This window comes from Tamandua tetradactyla, chromosome 1, assembly GCF_023851605.1.
Source record: "Tamandua tetradactyla isolate mTamTet1 chromosome 1, mTamTet1.pri, whole genome shotgun sequence".
In the NCBI taxonomy this organism is placed as follows: domain Eukaryota; kingdom Metazoa; phylum Chordata; class Mammalia; order Pilosa; family Myrmecophagidae; genus Tamandua; species Tamandua tetradactyla.
The window spans coordinates 123,606,071-123,627,488 of record NC_135327.1 but is presented as its reverse complement, the minus strand read 5'-3'; the positions used below and the strand labels follow the sequence as shown (position 1 = coordinate 123,627,488).

The following is a 21,418-nucleotide window of genomic DNA, read 5'->3' as shown; positions in this document are numbered from 1 at the left end:
AAGCAGGACAGTTACCTTGATCCCAGAGCTCAGAGCCACTGAGTAACTCTGTCTTACCAATTCCATGTCCCATCACTGAACAAGGTTTTACTGTCTCATATTTTACTGATCCACTCATTTGAGGCTGAACTTTCCTTGTTCAGGAAAGGAATTTCCTGCCAATGCCCGGATAGAAGGATGCTTCAGAGCAAATGTGAGGCTTGCCGCACTGAGTCCTGCTCTGTAAGGCATGGACTCTGACAGGGAACAGGACAATATGCCCTATGCTGACCCGCTACACTGGGCACAGATTCCAGTCCATTTCTGCCCTCGACTGGCTGTGACCCATGAGGGCAACACTAACTGCCAGAGTTGAGGTTCCTTGAATATTCCTAAGGAACATCATCACTTAACATACTAACATGTCCACAAATTAAATGTATTTTTTTCTTATCAGCACTTGAAAATGTCTTTTGATAACCCAGAATTAACCAGTCTTTGGATATCAATGATATGCACAAATTACTAACTTTTGCTTTTCAAGATCATATTTTACCAAATCTACGATGGCTACCAATGGATTGCAATATACATCCAGATTTTAGAAAAAATCAAATGTGAAAAAAATGTACATCTTAGAAATGAATGGGAGAAATATGGTAAAATTGCTGGTAAAACAGCTATTTTCATGTTGGGAGGTGTTGAAACGCTTTAGGTATACTGCGTTTAGACTTTCCTGGTTGCATCACTAGATTTTATGTCTTCTTTGTCTTTATAGATTCATTTACTTTCTTTTTTTTTAACTTTTGTTATTTTATAATAAAACATATATACAAAGCAACGAAAGAAAAAAGCAATAGTTTTCAAAGCACTCTTCAACAAGTAGTTACAGGACAGAACCCAGAGTTTGTCATGGGCTGCCATATCATCTAGATCCATTTACTTTCTCAGTTCACTGAACGCAGATTTGCTGAATGGTCTTTAAGCATACAAAAACATTCTCAGAGCTTTGGTGAACACACATGGGGAGCTGCCAGTTTAAAGTCCTTGAAATAAAACAAGTAAATAGGAGACAGATTGATTGCTAAGCACATCTAGGTTAAAACATGCATTTCTTGACAACGTTATTGAACACCTGTCTGGGAAACTCAGTAAAAAGTATTATGGGGTAAAATCTCTTGACATCATTGTGTGACCAGACCCCCAGGTTCCTTTCTATATTAGAGGTACAAGGAGCATACTAGAAAAGCTGACAGAAATAGCTTCAATTAATTCCAGTCATTCTCTTCCCTCCAGGAAAGCCTTTTTGCTCAGCAATATGACTGGAGAACATGGATTTGGTCCTTAGAGCCTTCCTGTTCTCACTGGAAAACTGGAGTCAGTGCCTGGGGCACCACCATGCAGGCCTCATGTCTAATGAACACATCAGACTGTGCAGGCTTAAACTGCTTTGTACAATTTCCTTCCTTCTCCTCCTTTTCTCTAAGTTTTTTTTTTTTTTTATTGTTTTGTTGTTATGGGTAGTGACAGTTTCTGGTTTCTTTCGTTTATCAACGGTTTCCTTTGCCACAGCCTCTATTCCTCCCACTGGGAGCCTGGCACGATTGGAAGCTAGAAGAAAAACCACAACTGAATAGCCTGGCACTTACTCTAACAGTCATTTCCAACCACAGATTAATACTATGACTGGATTTGACTAACGGCTCTCAACCAGCTCAACTGTCATCACTTGAGGACATGCTAGCCAGTGAAAGCTAAAAGGGAAAATATCAGCAAATCCAAATAATGGTATAGTTTTACTGACTGCTCAATCTAAAGGTAGCTCTCCAAATAGCCTCTTCTTGATTCTCCATATTAATCCACATAATATATGGCTCAGGAGATAAAATATGTCCCAACAAGATGGAGGCTTAAAGCAGCTGCTAAGGATTGCCACAGATACCTGCTGGCATAAGAGGGCAAGTGGAGCATCTAAGTATCCTGCACTTTGCCTCGTGGATCTACAGACATTGCACTGGATGCTGGTGTTCAAGTGTGTTATGCAGTATCAGGTCCAAATGGAAGTAGGTTCTCTTAGGAGGCTCTGTGCAGCTAACAGTGGTGCTCAATGTTGGCATACTACAAATGCAAACCAGATTTTCACTTCACATTTACCTTGACATGAGCAGACTCCAGGCCTAGCGAGGCTTACAGGCTTTTCCAACAGATACAGGAAGAGGATGGTATGGTATATGATATGGTATATAGACTGGCTAATTAAAATTAGATCCTATCCCAACTCACAGCCTATCCCAACTCACTTTGGCATTAACAAAAACTCCATTATAAGAGAGTGAAGACCTTGGTGAACTGTTAGTTATCCCCAGGTTTTGGTCCTGACAGAATCTAACCTACACACAGAGAAGAGGATGTGATAACTATTATTTACTGACTGACGGCTGTCAGGTTCTATGCTAGATGCTTCACACATTGATCCCACTCCTCCTTCTTAAAAATGTACCAAAAGGCATGCATTTAATACACCACTGCAGGGAAAATAAAGTAGAAAAAAATTTTTGGAGGGCAATTTGGCCCCATGTATCAAGGGCCTCAAGGTTTTGAATACTCTTTTATTTCACTGATTCACTTCAGGAATTAGTCCTAAGGAAATAATCACGGGAACTTGGAAAACTTTAGTTACAAGATATACATCAAAACTTTGTTTAAAAAAGCCTTGTAAATTTCATTCATTCAACAAATATTAACTTACTAGCTGTCTACTATGCGCTGGGGAATATCTAAGTACAAATAAATAAGATCATGATATATTTTTATATGAGTAAAGTAGGCTACAGAAAAGTATGATCCGATTTTGTAAGAAATTAAAATGCTTCATGTATAGGAAAAACAGTAGAAAGATACCCATTTAAAACATTAATAATGATCATCACTTAGTTGCTAGCTTAGGGTTTTTCTTCTTCTTTCTCCTTACCCACCCACCTCTCTTTTTTAATAGGTATCTTGTGGGAAGATACTTTGAGACCATAAAAATATTCAGATCCTTATCAAACATTCACTCACTAGTTTTAACATCCACTAATGACTTTCTAACTCCTATCACCCCTTCTATATTCATTAGTTGGCTTTTATGGTAAAAAATGATTCTCTCTTTTAATATCTATTCATTATAGACTCATAGGTTTTTATAGTCAATATATTATAATTCATCACTGACATAATTTATTTTGATGCTCAAATGCTTCACATTTGTGCAACTGGAGCCCTTTCAAGTTAAATTCTGTGTCCTTTTGATATATTTCCATTCTTTTTTTTTTCTCCCCTTTTTTGTATTTCCTTAACTTTTGGTACAACAAGATGCTCCAAGCTTATCTTGTACTCTTTACCATATTTTCAAAACGTTCTACAATAACCATGCATTATTTTTGCTAAATGAACATTATACACACTTTTTTTTTTAAAGCCAGTATAGTAAAATGTAGGATTATTTTTAAAATCCAGATTACTGATGCTACGAGATTCAGAAATATCAAAATGAAGGGAGCTCTTCTTTGAGTTCTAATTGAGACTGGGACATGGGGCTCTGCTTTACAAACCAATACAAAAGGCGATTATAACCAGTGAGATCATTAAATGCATGTCATTGCTCTTTTCTTGATCTAAACCATGAGGAGACCACATAGCTCCAGATATGACAGGGGACAGTTAAAAGTACATTCTGTTCAATTAATATCTTAAATGTTTCCTGGTTTTTCCCTCAGAAAACTGTACATAGATGAATGGTGAGACACAATCATTTTCATCTGTGATTGAGTTTCTTACTGCTGACTGTTTGGAGTTTCCCTATGAGCTGGTGTGAGGTACTTCCTCCTGTGGCTCAGAACATGACTGCCTATGAGGGCTGACACTCAGTGGACAGTACTCTGAATTCTGTAAACTATTAAGAAAAGCAAAAGAAACCTGGGCAATCGACCCCAACTTCTCCCTGTCAAGGAGTTAGAAGACCAGCCCTGTCTGGTTTCTCTAATCTTATTAGATGGGCTTATTGCAGCTCACATGCGTGTTCAGTCTCTTGCTACACTCCAGGACCAGTTCTAGCCTTTGTGGTGGTTGTGGTGCGGTAGAGGGGAAGAGACACAAGGGGCTCTATGACGATTAGTCATTACTTCAGTACTGAGTCATTTGGCCACGCTGCCCAGTCTGCTGTGACCTAAGTTCATGCTTTGCATCCTAGGCTTGAGGTTCTGACTAGTATCCCAGTAATCCAGGTCCTAGGCTTTCTGACTCTAAATTCTTCTCATGTCTGATGTTACCTACGACAATGACCTAGGGCTTGAACCTCTACTCAATGCCTGATCCACTTCTGCTTGCACTGGTGGATGCACAGGGTTTGAGATCCCATGTGGACTTTGAACCACCTGCTCTGAAAGCTCATATTTGAAATGCCTCATCATCAAAGGCAAGACAAGCAAACAAAAAAGAGGAAGGGAACTGATGTGGATGGCAGAGCATGAACAAAGGCATGGATGCAGAAAAATATGACATATTTGGGGAAACAATGAGGAGTACACAGGGATCATCAGAAATAATAGAGAATAAGAATAATGGTATGGGGTACAATCTTAGAACCCACGAATACGCTGGTCCAAATGGTCCAGGGAGGCTGTCAAATTTTTCTTCAAATGTAGACACCTAGTTCTGCTGCCTATTTTACTATTTTAATAGATTCCAGAGATTGTTACCATTTTTATATCTTTGCCCATTATAATATATTTTGGGCACAATCTTGATTTATTTGATGCTAGCTCTTGTCAGGAATTTAACTGCAGTTTGAACTTTGTTCTTATGGAAACTACAATTTGGTCTATGATACAGTTTTCAGGAATTTACTTAAAAGAAGACAAATTAGGAATAAGCAGGGTACAGGCATAAATTATTAAAAGTCTGAAGGACTTTGATAATTTGAAATTAAAAAATTCAAATAACTTTAGGTACATAAAATAACTGGCAAACTAGTGACTATCTGGAAAGCTTCTCTAAATTTAATTCTGCAAAAAACAGAGTCTTGACTTGTTTCATTGTAAATTCATCTCTCAGGGTTGAGGGATTAAGGAAAGGAACTGGCTTTTCTGGACTAAACTTTGATGAGCCAGGAAAAACAATTCTGGATACTTGGGGGACAGTCTTAACCTGCTACTCAACTGTTGTCCTTGGACCAAGCATTAGCGTAACCCAAGATCTAGAGAAATGCAGAATCTGTGGCCCCATCCTGGACCTAATGAATCAGATTCTGCATTTTAAGAAAATTACCCAGAGATTTTTAAGTATATTAAAGTTTGAGAAGCACTGGTTTAACCAACATATCTAAGCATTGCTAAAGGCCAAGGGCCAAGGAAAGAAACTTTTACAGACATATAAACTCGATTGTAAGAAAAAGGGAGATTAGAAAAAAATACAGATAAAGGTATTGCCTAATGGCCAGCGATGTTAAAAGGACTACTATCCAAAAAGGATGGGGGTTATCACAGTTTGAAATTCTAATGTTATTGCTATGAAGTAGGCCAAGAAGCGGAGGAAGAAACAGATAGGGAAGGCACTAAAGACAGTAATACTCTATGTGATGAATTTACGGTTCAACTGATGACAGGAAACTGGTGAAGTGTTTTTTAAAAGGGTATGTTCAGAAGACTGTAGGAAGAAGGGAAGGGAAGGAAAGGGAGGGGAGGAAAAGAGAGAAAGGAAAGGGAGAGAGAGGGACGGAGGGAGGGAGGAAGAAGAAAGGAAGAAAGAAGAAACAAACAAAAAAGAACAAAAATACTTAAACAGTATGAAAAACAATAGTAGTGACTATATATTTGTTTTGGAGAGCATGGATTTGGTCCTTGTGACTATATGGTCATTTCAAGTTTCCTTATTGACTCTCTGTCTAGATGTTCTAGCTATTGACGAGAGTGGTGTATCAGTCTCTTAACTATTATTGTAGGGGTGTCTATTTCTCCCTTCAGGTTTGCCAGTGCTTGCCTCATGTATATTGGGGCACCCTAGTTAGATGCACAAATATTTATGCATATTATTTCTTCTCGTGGATTGCACTTTTACTAATATATACTGTCTTTTCTCTATATAAAAAGTTATGCATTTAAAGTCTATTTTGTCTGATATTAGTATAGCTACCCCAGGTCTTTTCTGGTTACTGTTTACATGGCATATCTTATTACAACCTTTCACTTTCAACCTATTTGTGTCCTTGTGTCTAAGGTGAGTCTCTTGTAGACAGCATATGGATGGACCATATTCTATTTTTATCCAGTCTCCCAGTTTGTATCTGTTGGTTAAGGAGTTTAATCCATTAATATTCAAATGTTATTACTCTAAAGGCAGTACTTATTTCAACCATTTTATCCTTTGCTTTTTATATGTCATCTTATTTTTGTGTCTCTTTTTATCCTTTTAGTTACCTTTACTGAGCATCTTCATTTCTAGACTCTATTCCAAGTCACTCTCTCCTGTCTCTGCCTTTCAGCCTGCAAAACTTCCTTTATCATCACTTGTTGGGCTGGTCTCTTGTCGATGAATTCTCTGAGCTTCTGTTTATCTGTGAGTATCTTACACTGTCCCTAATTTTTTAAGAACATTTTTGCCAGATAAAGAACTCTTGGCTGGCAGTTTTCCTCTTTCAGTACCTTAAACATATCATGCCACTGCTTTCTTGACTATTTCGTTTCTGATGAAAAATCAGCACTTAATCTTATTACTGTTTCCCTGTATGTGACAAATTGCTTTTCTCTTGCTGCTTTCAGGATTCTGTCTTTATCTCTGGCATTTGACATTCTGATGGGTATGTGTCTCAGAGTAGGTCTACTAGGATTTATTCTATTTGGAGTACATCGGTGCTTCTTGGACATGTATATTTATGTCTTTCATAAGAGTTGAGAAATTTTCAGCCATTATTTTCTCAAGCGTTCTTATGGCCCCTTTTCTCTTCTCTTCTCCTTCTGGGACACCCATGATGTGTATGCTTGTGCATTTTGTGCTGTCATTCAATTCCTTGAGAAACTATTCAATTTTTTCCATTCTTTTCTTTATCTGTTCTTCTGTCTCTGAGATTTTTTTTTTTTTGGGTGAATATATGTTTTAAAAAAAATTTTTTTTTAATTAATTAACGGAAAAAAAAATTAACCCAACATTTAGAAATCATACCATTCTACATATGCAATCAGTAATTCTTTTTTTTTATTAATTAAAAAAAGAATTAACAAAACAATTAGAAATCATTCCAATCTACATGTACAATCAGTAATTCTTAATAACATCACATAGTTGCATATTCATCATTTCTTAGTACATTTGCATCGATTTAGAAAAAGAAATAAAAAGACAACAGAATAAGAATTAAAACAATAATAGAAAGAAAAAAAAAAAAAAACCTATACCTCACATGCAGCTTCATTCAGTGTTTTAACATAATTGCATTACAATTGGGTAGTATTGTGCTGTCCATTTCTGAGTTTTTATATCCAGTCCCGTTGTACAGTCTGTATCCCTTCAGCTCCAATTATCCCTTCTCTTTTTTTTTAATTAACGGAAAAAAAGAAATTAACCCAACATTTAGAGATCATACCATTCTACATATGCAATCAGTAATTCTTAACATCATCACATAGATGCATGATCATCGTTTCTTAGTACATTTGCATCAGTTTAGAAGAACTAGCAACACAACAGAAAAAGATATAGAATGTTAATATAGAGAAAAGAAATAAAAGTAATAATAATAGTAAAAAAAAAAAAAACCTATAGCTCAGATGCAGCTTCATTCGGTGTTTTAACATGATTACTTTACAATTAGGTATTATTGTGCTGTCCATTTTTGAGTTTTTGTATCTAGTCCTGTTGCACAGTCTGTATCCCTTCAGCTCCAATTACCCATTATCTTACCCTGTTTCTAACTCCTGCTGGACTCTGTTACCAATGACATATTCCAAGTTTATTCTCAAACGTCGGTTCACATCAGTGGGACCATACAGTATTTGTCCTTTAGTTTTTGGCTAGACTCACTCAGCATAATGTTCTCTAGGTCCATCCATGTTATTACATGCTTCATAAGTTTATCCTGTCTTAAAGCTGCATAATATTCCATCGTATGTATATACCACAGTTTGTTTAGCCACTCGTCTGTTGATGGACATTTTGGCTGTTTCCATCTCTTTGCAATTGTAAATAACGCTGCTATAAACATTGGTGTGCAAATGTCCGTTTGTGTCTTTGCCCTTAAGTACTTTCAGTAGATACCCAGCAATGGTATTGCTGGGTCGTATGGCAATTCTATATTCTGTTTTTTGAGGAACCGCCAAACTGCCTTCCACAGTGGTTGCACCATTTGATATTCCCACCAACAGTGGATAAGTGTGCCTCTTTCTCCGCATCCTCTCCAGCACTTGTCATTTTCTGTTTTGTTGATAATGGCCATTCTGGTGGGTGTGAGATGATATCTCATTGTGGTTTTGATTTGCATTTCTCTAATGGCCAGGGACATTGAGCATCTCTTCATGTGCCTTTTGGCCATTTGTATTTCCTTTTCTGATAGGTGTCTGTTCAAGTCTTTTTCCCATTTTGAAATTGGGTTGGCTGTCTTTTTGTTGTTGTTGAGTTGAACAATCTCTTTATAAATTCTGGATACTAGACCTTTATCTGATATGTCATTTCCAAATATTGTCTCCCATTGTGTAGGCTGTCTTTCTACTTTCTTGATGAAGTTCTTTGATGCACAAAAGTGTTTAATTTTGAGGAGTTCCCCTTTATTTATTTCCTTCTTCAGTGCTCTTGCTTTAGGTTTAAGGTCCATAAAACTGCCTCCAATTGTAAGTTTCATAAGATATCTCCCTACATTTTCCTCTAACTGTTTTATGGTCTTAGACCTAATGTTTAGATCTTTGATCCATTTTGAGTTAACTTTTGTATAGGGTGTGAGAGATGGATCTTCTTTCATTCTTTTGCATATGGATATCCAGTTCTCTAGGCACCATTTATTGAAGAGACTGTTCTGTCCCAGGTGAGTTGGCTTGACTGCCTTATCAAAGATCAAATGTCCATAGATGAGAGGGTCTATATCTGAGCACTCTATTCGATTCCATTGGTCGATATATCTATCTTTATGCCAATACCATGCTGTTTTGACCACTGTGGCTTCATAATATGCCTTAAAGTCAGGCAGCGCGAGACCTCCAGCTTCGTTTTTTTTCCTCAAGATGTTTTTAGCAATTCGGGGCACCCTGCCCTTCCAGATAAATTTGCTTATTGGTTTTTCTATTTCTGAAAAATAAGTTGTTGGGATTTTGATTGGTATTGCATTGAATCTGTAAATCAATTTAGGTAGGATTGACATCTTAACTATATTTAGTCTTCCAATCCATGAACACGGTATGCCCTTCCATCTATTTAGGTCTTCTGTGATTTCTTTTAACAGTTTTTTGTAGTTTTCTTTATACAGGTTTTTTGTCTCTTTAGTTAAATTTATCCCTAGGTATTTTATTCTTTTAGTTGCAATTGTAAATGGGATTCGTTTCTTGTCTGTGAGATTTTAATAGTCCTTTCTTCTAGTTTGCTGATTCTTTCTACTGCCTGTTCAAATCTGCTGTTGTATGCCTCTAGGTTACTTTTAATCTCTTCTATGGTGACTTTCAATCCCCTAATTTATGTTTTTTTTGCATTTTCAAATTCTTTATGCTCATGCATCGTATTTTTAACATCTGTTATCTCGTTGGACATATTTTCCTTCATCTCCTTGAACTGATTTAGGAGATTTGCTTGAATATCTTTGATTAATTTTTCCAAATTCTGTGTCTTCTCTGAAGTTTAATTTGTTCCCATGAGTGGACCATTGTCTTCCTGTTTCTTTTATGGCTTGTAATTTTTTGCTGATATTTAGGTATCTGACTATTTTGATGCGCTTGCTCTGAAGGTCAGTTTCTTTCTCTCTTTGTAAGGCTCTTCTTTGACTCTCAGTCTGACTTATATTCTATTTAGAATAGAATAGCCTGTGCTTAACTGATAAGATTTTTTTCAGCTCTTCTTCATCTGATACCCAGCCTGGATATATGGTACAATTTTTAAGATTGTACTTTTTGTGCAACTGTTTCACCTCCATGAGAAAGCTTCTTTTCCTCTGTTCCTTCTATGGGAATCTTGTTCTGTTCTGTTGGTTTTTGTTTTACTCCTATAGTTTTTACACTCTTTCTTTGTTTTTAGCTGTTTTTGCCTAGATGGTAAATTCTGGGAGGAGGGTCACCCCAGAAAGCACCAGTCTTTCCCAACTAAAACAGGGTCAGGGACCCATGTAGGGGTTGCAGATCAGTTCCAAAGTTCCCTGGGGAGGGGATCAGGATGGGTGCCAAAAGCCTCTTTGACGGTTCCCCAAATCTGTGCTTTCCTGGGCTGTCCAGAAAATGTAGCCCTTCAGCTAACCATCTCTCAGAGCCCTGAGGAAGTGCTCTGTCTTTAAATCACTGTCCCCATCCCTGTCAGGGATGGGGCTGAAACAATGGCCACCACAACCTTTGTCTTGGCCGGGTTTTAACACTAGCTTCAGAATTGGGACCAAGCTATCCAAATTTGCTTATTAAAAGCTGTGATCAGGAATCCACCATGCCTACCCTGTTCTTAGGAAAGAGGATTTTTATATCCTTTTCTGTCCCCAGTAAACTAGCCAGGGAGTGAACCCCAAGGTAGCCCACTTTGAGAATAGCGGATGGGTGCCCGGCAGCTGCTGCATGGAGAGAGCAACTCTCTGTTCTTAAGTTTATCAATGTCTTTCTCCTGCTCTTTCCCAATGCTATACAGTGTTCTTCTGGCCTCCAGAACCCCAGAACAGTCGTTTCAGACAGTTCTTGCCCATTTAATAGCTGTCTTGGTGGAAATCTTACTCCACCATCTTCCCCAGAAGTCTCCCCCTCATTCAGGATATTTTAATATCCTTATTACATAGTTTAGGAAACTGAGGTTGAGCAATGGTTAATAACGAGTCACCATTAACCAGAAGTGATGGGGACAGAACTAGATACTTCCCAGTGGATTCTTTCAACCACTTTTCTACACTGAATCCTTCAGATATGACTGTGGAACTGTCAGTGGACTTGAGACTCAGACTGAGTAAAAGTTTCATTTTTTAAAAAATAAAAATTAATGAATGGAACAACACTGGTAAGCTTGATGTTGATACCAACATCAAGTGTTCTTTAGCTGATTCTAAGAAAAGAAAAAGGCAGCCACAAGGAGCCCACAAATGCACTAAGAGCATTGGACAAATCTACCATACGGCACATTTCAGCTTTTCATTCATTAATTTAGAAAGTTTGGGGTTCTATGCTTTTCATTTTGCTAAGTGCAGGGAACACAGATATAATAGATAAGGCTGGCATGGTCTCTGCCTTTTGGGGGCTTAAAGTTTAGGTAAAAAGAAAGAAGAAAAAAGTGATGTACTCTTACCATTTGCTCTGGTGCAGAAGAATAGAGGGGGTCAGGAAAGGCCTCTCCAAGGAGGTGACATTAACTTAAAGAATGAAACAGAGGAGGCAGGGCTGATCAAATCTATTCACTTCCCATTCTTCTTTTGTAATAGATGCAATTTGAGAGTATTTTTCAAGAGTACTTTACAACTTGGCTTCTCTTAAGCAGGTAAATCACTACTGTCATAACTCAAGTGCTTTATCACTAATGCTTTCCTGTTCAAAACATCACAAATATGATACACATGATCAGTTTATTAGGACTGTGTTCATTTTTCTAAAATACAAAAAAAATCACTTCAAAATCTGGGATAAGAAGAAAGGTCTGCGCTTTTTTGCCGAGTTCATCCAAGTGTACTTATTTGCTTCTTCCCTATGGAATTTCATATCAACTTTAGGAAAGAGGAGTAAAGAAAAGAAATGGGCCCAAAGTGTCCTAAAAGAACAAAGCCAAACTTGCTATTCATGCAAGTATTCAGTGGGTGAGTGGGAGGGAAAAGCCGTGAATTGGTTCCAAAATGTTTCTATTAATACTGTCTGTGCAGTTCACACTCAATTCTAAACCAAAAGACTTTCTGAAGCAGCACTGGTAAGTCCCAACCTACCTTCTTCATGTTTCTGAAAATGGTAATTTTATTATCTCACAAGTAAAGATTCTTGAGGGTTGGCTAAATAAAGGCAATTGCACAGAAGATCCCGAGTCCTTCATTGCTACACTCTGACTGCATTTTCTCTGGGAGAATGGAAGCTCCTTAAGGATATGTAGGGCTGGAGCCAGAGGCCATTTACAGCTATGAAGGCATTATTTTGGATATTTAGAGAATTCAAATCATGATTTTCTTCTGCTCAAAGACTGTAATATAATGACTGCATGCTCTCTCCATGGAGCAATTTGATTCCTGAGCCCCTCTACTCACTAGATTCTAGAAATCTATTTTTTCCCCACCATAATATTTCCTCTAACTACTGAATAATTAATCCTAATGGGTAACCTAGTCTCCTAGGAAAAAGGCTTGTGAAATCTGCTCCTGATGCATGTAGCCAGTGCATGAGGATACACTAAGTAATGTGCATTGTCTGAGAAGGCAAGAATTCCTCTTTCAAGGCCTATTCTATCATTAAAAAGGGAGACTAGCCCATCTATAATTGTGGAAGCAGCAATTATTTTTGTTTGTTTCACAAATATCTAGGACCTTAGAGGTTTGTTCTATCACAAAGAAATGAAACAGATCAGCGTGCTCTCCTGCTCTCCTTTGTCTGTCAGTGAAACTCCACACCAACTATCTTAATCTGTTACTGCCTGGGGCTGCCAATGTGGGCCTCCAGATTGTGAGGCTGCAGGGTCAGATATGTGGCCTGGCACGGTGCCGCTGTAATGCTGAGTGTCCAAAGAGACCAGCAGCCATGCAGAGCCCTCTTGCTAATAGCCTGGCCACCTGTCTGTGAGGGAAGACAAATCTCATTTCATGAGGTCTGGCATGGAAAGCAAATTGTCCACCCCCGCATCCAAAAGCACTTGAGTGGCAGAAGAAAAAAGGAAAAAAGTGCAGACCCCTAGTGTAGATACATAGTGGATACTGTTGGGAATGAACCTTCTTCTGGCTAATTTGGTTTGGGTTCTAAACCAGCTCTCATCCACTATAACTGTATTTACAGTTCCCAGGCTTTTAAGATAATTCTCTTGATGAAGTCATGTGATGCTAAAGAAATGGCACCACAGGGCTTTGTCCTTTCTTATTTTTTAAAGCCCATCTATGCCATTATTCCCTAATATACTGGTATAGGAAAAAAGATGAGGCTGTTCTTATTTTTAGGCTCTTGTGTACCAAAAATGGCACACATTGAAATGGCATAAGAAAGATAAGCAAATGCTTGCATGGTCCAATAAAGGAGTATGCTTCGACAACACAGGGAGAGCTCCTGATTACTCCATAGTGAAGCCACCATCACAAACAGGATTTCCTAAAGAGGTCTTGGGGCAAGGACGCTTCATTCTAACTTTGGCTCTACCATCTGGGCAGCCCTGCTGCTCCTCCCCTACTGTAAACAGGCAGTTAGTAGGGACCAGCCCACACTCTTTCTTATTGTCCCTCATGCCTCTTAGTTCCCTTTCATCTTTGATAATCAGTGGAATTTATGAGTATCTTGGACAACCTTCCAAGTCTTTCCTTGAGAGTTTATTTATTTCAGGATACAGAAGGGCTCCATCTTTTGGCCTCCCTCATCCCAGCAGTACTTATCTGAAGGTGTGGCTTCATCTCCATACTCTGTTTAACTGAATGGAAAAGGAATCACAAATATTGCATGTGTTTCTTTTATAGTCCAATGGTGACTGTGCATAAAAGATATTATTTCCCAATTTATACCTTCTAGTCCAGAGAGATCTTGCTTTTCCAAGAATACTCGAGTATTTCTATGGTTTGCCTCATGCAGTTCCAGCTAAATATCCAATTAAACACCTTTAAAAACCACCTTGGGACTAACGTCATGAAGCCCCTATTATACTAGTCCAGTTTAGGATAATATTTAATTTTTCTGAGATCTTGTATTAAAAATTTGTACCATGTAGTGCAGCACAGTCTAAAATCACTTGCTAATTATGTCATGCTAACATATCATGCACGTTATTTTTAATTTGCTATAAGCTCCCTAAGGCTTGATGGCTTGGTCTTCCACTTCTTTGCTATCTCCCACAGTGCCCAGAATAACCTTAAACACCTGGCAAGTTTTCAAAGAGTATCTATCCATTCATTAATTGAGAGAAAAATATGACAGGAATCCCTGTATTTGGTAAGTTTAATTTCCTTATGAGGCAAGAGGCTGAATACACAAATATTCTGGGACAGTAAAATAAAAAACATTAAGCCTCACTGAAGAAAAATCTGGAGACTGTGTAACTAGGGAGAAATGTGGCAAAACTGTTTGGATGAAGAAAAAGACCAAATAATGCACCTGATTCACTTTTTGCCAAAGCTATCCATAGAAGGATAGGCTCTGAGGTGTAGGCTGTAATACGCTTGTTCATTTACCACGAGTTTACTCAGTGCCCACTTCATGCCATGCTCAGTTAGCTACTAGGTATACAGAGGTAAGCAAACCATATGTGGTCCTTAGCTTCACGGTGTGACTGGAGTAAACAGGTTTAAACGAAGAAACACTAAAATAGACATGTAATTACAAACTGGGGCAAGTACTATGAAGGAAAGAACAGAGTGCTATGAGATTGAATACCAGAGGGTACTACCTACTTTGTTCCAGTCAAGAAAGGCCTCTCTGAGGAAATCACATTTAAGGTGAGATTTGAAGGGTAAGACAGACCAGTCAGGGAGAGGAATAGGGGGTAGGGTGGGGAGTGTGGAATACGGGGTAGGGTGGGGAATGTGCTAGGCAAGGATTCCAGGCATCACTGTAGGCAGTCTCGTGAAGACACCGATGTAACTGCTGCTTTTGCACTGCAAAACCAATACATCATGGATCCCAACAGAAAGAACACAGGAAAGTCATTCAGTCATTCAATAAATATTTACTGAACGCTGATTATGTGCCAGACATGGTTCTATGCCTTTGGGATACCTAAGTAAACAAAGCAAAGGTCCCTGTCCTTCTGGAGCTTATACTCTGTGACAAGAAATAAAAGCATTAATTTATATTCATCTAAATATTGTGGGTATGGCTATAGATCTTAACATATATAATGGAACCATGACTGTTTCAGAGGAGGGTACAGTTATGTAAGGGATGGAGGGGACATTTGCCACCTGATGGGAGACAATTCTTCATGGGTTCCTTGTGTTCCTGTACATCTTGCAAGTAAAGGCACTGACTACATTTGTCTTAGACCATATTTTCAAGTGAATGGACTTGAAAGATATAGTGCCTCTCTCTAGAGCAGAAGGCAGGCCTATTTACTAGCTGATATAATACATATAATGTTTCTGTCTTAGTTTGCCTGGGTTGCTATGACAAACATCACACATTGAATTGGCTTTAACAAGATTTTATTGGTTTTCAGTTTCAGAAGCTGAGAGTCCAACTTTAAATGATAATTTATCTTTCAAAGGGTCCTCTTTATAAAAAGGTTCACACCCACAGGAATGAGGAGGATTAAGATTAAGAACATATCTTTTTTGCTGGGGTGCATGATTCAATCTATCATAGTCATCTTCTGTAGAAAATGTCAGGCAGACTTAATGGCCATTATAAAAGATTTCGGTTCTCCAAGCTTGGGCTTCCTCTCTTCCAACATAATCCAATGCTTGTACAGGTGTCACCAGGCCCTTTTTTTGTTGCCTGTGGGAAATGGAGATCTTGGGACTGGTGCAAATGCTGACTTTGGCTACTGCTATCACTCCAAGCAATAAACAGTTTCTCTTTTTTGTCTCTAACCCAGAAGTCACAAGCCTTCTGTCAGCATCCATGAATGTGTGGTGCGCTAACTCAATCTGATAGTAGGGTAAAGTCTCAGATCTTGACATCACCCAAATGACAGACCAAAAAATGCGGCTTCTCAGCTTAGAAAGACAAAGACCAAGAGAGGGCTAAGATTGATGTGTGTACGATCAGGAAGAATAACAGAGATTTGATATTTGAATATCAAAGCAAGGGGTCAGCCCTGATATCTGAGAGAGGTAAATTTAGGACAAAGGAAAGACAGTGCTTCACAAAGAGGATACTAACTTTTCAGAACTGATAGCAATAAAAGATACTGACTGAAGATGCAAATTTATGGATGACAGCCCCAGAATACTCAATTCATTACACAGTTGAGATTCAATCTTTGCCAAGTGGGGAATCATGCCCTTCAATGACATGATTCTCATTATCTCTATTAAAGAAGGACTACTGGGTGGCAAAGATCATTAATCTGACCTAGCAATGGTAATTTTTAATCTATGAAATAAGAATTAGACTCTTAACTATTTTATTCACTTTAATTTTAGTTGTTACTATGGCTGTATACATATAAACACATATACTTGGGATGTGTAACTATAAAATCGCTTTATACAAATTACAATTCATAATACTCTTAATTAATAAATATTAAACAGACTTAGCAAAATATGCTCATATATTAATACAGTGTTTTCCAAAGTGGATATGCAGACCATTTCTGGCAAATTTTAAGAGGCATATCTTGAAAAAAATGTTATATGGTCAAATATGTTTGGGAAGCAATAAACTATATTTCCTTGGATACTGAAATTTTACATTAAAATAACAAAGGCTCTAATAAATCCTGGGTAAGAAACCTTTGTTTAACCAGGAATTTCCTGAAATAATTTAGTATTCAACGATGATTTCATAGAATGCCTATTATCATCTCAGGAAACACCATTTATGAAACAGCTGCTAGGAAAATGCTTGTTTAAGGTGTTAAGAAATGAAGATTTACATAGTAAACAATATACTACTGCTGTAGTTTGCTAGTTGCCCGAATGAAATATATGAGAAATAGAATAGCTTTTAAAAAGAGGAATTTAATAAGTTTTAAGTTTACAGTTCTAAGGTCATGAAAATATCCCAATTAAAGCAAGTCTAAGGAAACGTTCAATCTAAGGCATCCAGGGAAAGATACCTTGATTCAAAAAGACTGATGAAGTTCAGGTTTTCTCTCTCAAGTGAAAAGGCACATGGCCAACACGGTCACGGTTTCTCCCTCATCTGGAAAGGCACATGGCGAACATGGAATCCTCTGCTAGCTTCCTCTCCAGGCCTCTTGCTTCATGAAGCTCCCCCAGGAGCATGCTCCTTCATCTCCAAAGGTCGCTTGGCTGGTTGACTCTGTGGTTCTCTCTGCCTTGCGGCTCTGCTAGGCTCTGCTGTGGCTTTCTCGTCATTCTCAAAGGAGATTATCTCCAAAAATGTCTCCTCTTTGAAAGGATCCCCTTATGTAGAATGGGTGGAGACATATCCACCCATCTAATTAAGTTTAATATCCACAATTGATTGAGTCACACCTCTGTGGAGATAACCTAATCAAGTTTCCAACCTATAGTACTGAATAGGGATTAGAAGAAACCATTGCTCCCACAAGACTGATTAGGATTAAAACATGGCTTTTCTAGGGTGCATAAATTCTTTCAAACCAGCACTACTACTATAATGACAACATATTTAAAAAGCCTCAGTAATTCAAGTGGAAAATAACAGTGTTGTGGTGATAGTAAGGGCTGACAAGTGACTTAAGTTTAGCTTATTTAGGAATGGTCAGGTCTCCTTCACTTGGAGAGATGTTTTGGGGTCAACTGTTTCATGGGTCCAAGGAGTCAGAAAGCCCCAATTCCAGGGATATAATAATCATAATTATAGCTAACATTTATTGCTTCCAATCAATGTGCCAGCTGCTATTTTGGGCACTTAATATTAAATCCTCACAATACATTATGAAAGAGGTAGTCTTATATACATTTTTATAGAAAAAAAGAAGGCTGAGGTGAACAGAAGTTAAGGTACTGGCTCAAGGTATAGCTAGAATAGCTCTAGCATCAATTCCTTTGCTCTGCTATCTTTTAAATATTAGTATATGCTACTATGCTAGCATATTACCAGTGCAATTCATATCACAAAGCAATTTATCATTATATCTAATGGTTGGGTTGAAGCCTCATATAAGTAGCCTTTAGAATGTAGAGGCCATAAACTAATCCAAGAAAGTATGTGAATACATCTTAAAAAGATTGTCAAAGTTTTACAGTTGTACCAGAAGAAAAAAATACAAATGCAACAGCACAAACTCATTGTCAAAACATTTCCCCTTTGCACAATTCCTTCCTCTCCTTAAACTGCTGCTATATGTAGTATTAACTTTAAGTAAATTATCAAGAAGCAAAAACAATACGTACAATCTAGTTAACCACAACACTGTAAGGCCACTTTGTTAAAATGGGGTTGTCTATAAAGTGTGTTTTTCCCCAAATGCCCAATCTTCTTGTATGTTCTTAGCTGAATATGGAGTGCAGGCTCCCCACTTGGTCCTTTTGGCTGTTGGCACTGGTGCTCTTACTGTGTAGGCATTTTTCTCAGCCACAGAGCACACCAGCAACCATTCTAAATAGGGTGTTCTACACTGTTCACTGTTTTTCTTTTCCACCATGTCCTGTTTTTCCCATTATTTAATATTTTGTTACATTAATATTTATCACTGTTGTAACCAATTACAATAAATTCAGAAGCTTAATACCCATTTATCATCTCATAGTTCTGTAGACCAGAAGTCCAGGTATGCGTGGCTCAGTTGGTTCTCTGCCTAGAATCTTACAACTTTGAAGTCAAGGTGTGGAGGTTCTGAGGATGAATCTGCTTCCAATGTCATTCATTCAGGTTGTTAGCTGAATTTAGTACCTTGTGGATGTAGGACTAAAGTGGTCCCCTTTTCCTTGCTGGCTGTCACCTAGGGATTGCCCTTAGTTCCTAGAGGCCTCTTGGCCCTGTGAATGTGACCCCTACATCTGAGAACCAGGAACAGCATGCTCTCCCAAGCTTGGTAACTCTCTGGCTTCACCTTTTTGCCACATTTCTTCTGCCTCCAGCTGAGAAACTTCTCTGCTTTTAAATGGCTCAATGATTAGATTGGGTCACCCAAGTAATCCAAAAAAATTTTCCTGTTTTAAGGTCTGTAACTTAATTACATGTGCAATGTCCCCTTTTCCATGTAACAATTCCCAGGGATTGTGGTGCACATATCTTTGGGAGGGTGGGGTGGTCATTCTGAATATCACATTTGGTGAACAATTCAGTACCAAGATGATTGAAAGTGGTGAAAGATAATGCTACACATGCCTCAAAAAAAACTGTTTTATAGTTAGACGCTGAATTCTAAGGTTTCTTTATAAAAAGCTTCTATGGTTCTGCAGACAAGATAAAGATCAGTAACCAGTAAGGATAGGTCTGTGATATCATAAAAGGCATACAGAATTGCCCTAGATCAACAAGTGTTCATATGGTATCTGGAAGAAACTACCGCCGGAAGCACATGATGACTTCAGGGGACTTAAAAGAAAATGCTGGAATTGCTGTAAGCGTACATTCCCAGGAATGTAGCTCTGCAGCCTGAGGTGATATTAAGATATCTATATCTATATCTAAATCTATGTATTTCTCTATCAATCATCTATCTAATGAAAGGCTGGGAGAAGGGTTCCAGAGAATCCTGTATACCAGTTAACTCCTCAGGTACTAGATCCTAGGGAGAACCTGGAGACCTCAGACAGAGGCAAGGGCATCTAGGCAGCTTGGGTACATAGGGCAATGAATGGCCTTTTTACCAGTGGATTATCAACAAGTGATGCAGTAATATTAATAACACGAAGACATCCAACAACATGAATATCACAAGAGTTAGCACTCTCACTTCTAGGGAAGGACACTACAGGACACATACTTTATATTTCAACATTCCTCATAGTCTGTATTGAAAGGCTGCCATTTATTAAGCATTTCTACTTATGTTAGACATTTAATTAATTCCGTTTTTAAACTAATTTAGGTAATGCTTCAACAGAGAGATTCAGAAAAACGGGAAAATGTAAGAAATTATAGTAACAGAGGAAACAAATCACTCACCTGAAAGCTTAACCCAATTTGCATCTTGCATCAATCACTACCTCAATTCTTCTCAGGCTACTCCATTTTATGTCTTTATAATTCTCTTATCTCATTCATCTCGCTTTCCATGTCATCGTCAGTTTTTCATTTTAACCTTCTCTTTCCTATTTTCTCTTTTTAGGTTCTTAGAGACTATTTCTTTCTAGTCACAAATCAGCTAAAATGAAACAAAATTTTAGCCATGTTTAATCAGATGTTTTACAGTATACTGTGCCTGAGGCTTTTTCAGGGGAATTTCTGAAGTCCAATTACAGGGCTATTCTCATAATATGGACTAATAATTTATAACGAAATTATTTCCTTTTAAGCCTCATCTAGATGCTGTTATAAAAAATATACTAATCCAACCACATTCCTGTAGGGTCATTAGCGTGGCTAGTTCAAACAGGTGTGGTGTGCTAAACATACAGCTCTCAGCACTTCGGTGAAGCGTTGGGTATTGGGTCTGTGATAGTCCCATAGGGAATCCTACCAGCTCTTTCCTACTATATGACCTCCGCATTCTTGATGTGCTAATTTTGATACTCCTCGCATTTAGTTCTAGTATGCCCAATTAGTATTAAGCAAAAAAAACAAATAGCAACTGAATTCCTGCAGATCTCAAACTTTCTGTTGCTTTCACACATTTAAGACTCAGCTGAATAGAGAGTTCCTGGGTTGCAGCTTTTCCCTCACAAAGCTGTAGATCTTTCTCTATTCTCTTCTGGCATTTAGTTAAACAAAAGAGAAGTCTGAGGCTAGTCTGATTTTCTTTCCTTTTTGTATAGCTTAAAAATAAATATTTTGATCCTTGAAGGCTTTTTCTTTCTCCTTGGAGGGCTTTTCCTTTCTCCATGTAATTCAAACATTTTGCTAGGATGTGTTTTATATCATGCTCTGTAGAGGATTCCATGGGTTGTCTCCCCAGTATCCCTTTCTTCAACCTACTAACAGGACCCTGATGTCAGTCAGACTGCCATCCAATCAGCAAATTTCATTTCTCTGCCCTTAGTCATTGGTTAAAGTGTAGGCACATGACCTAAGCAATCCAATCAGGATGAATCTCAGGACTCCGCTTAGAATCCTAGTACTGAGCATGTATTCTTTCTCTTTGCACCCTGGTGTGCAGATGTGAAACCTGGAACTACTACAACTACATTCCCATGAGGGGAGCCTGTCTTCAGAAGATGGCAAGACACAGAAAAGGAGATCTCAGAGAAAGGGAAATGAAGCTCCCAGAGTAAGCCTACAAATATCCTTATCTTTAGCCATGTGAATTGTTTTTTTTTTTTTTTTGGTACTCATAGCCCTGAGCATCCTAAATACTAGTTGTCTCTTTTCATTTATTTTTT

At 38.1% G+C, this 21,418-nt stretch overlaps 1 protein-coding gene across 3 annotated transcripts in view; it reads right to left on the bottom strand.

Moving 5' to 3' along the window:
* The window catches only part of CDK6 (cyclin dependent kinase 6), a 239,945-nt gene that overhangs the window by 34,488 nt on the left and 184,039 nt on the right, over positions 1–21,418 (bottom strand). The gene's annotated exons all lie outside the window — the stretch shown is intronic.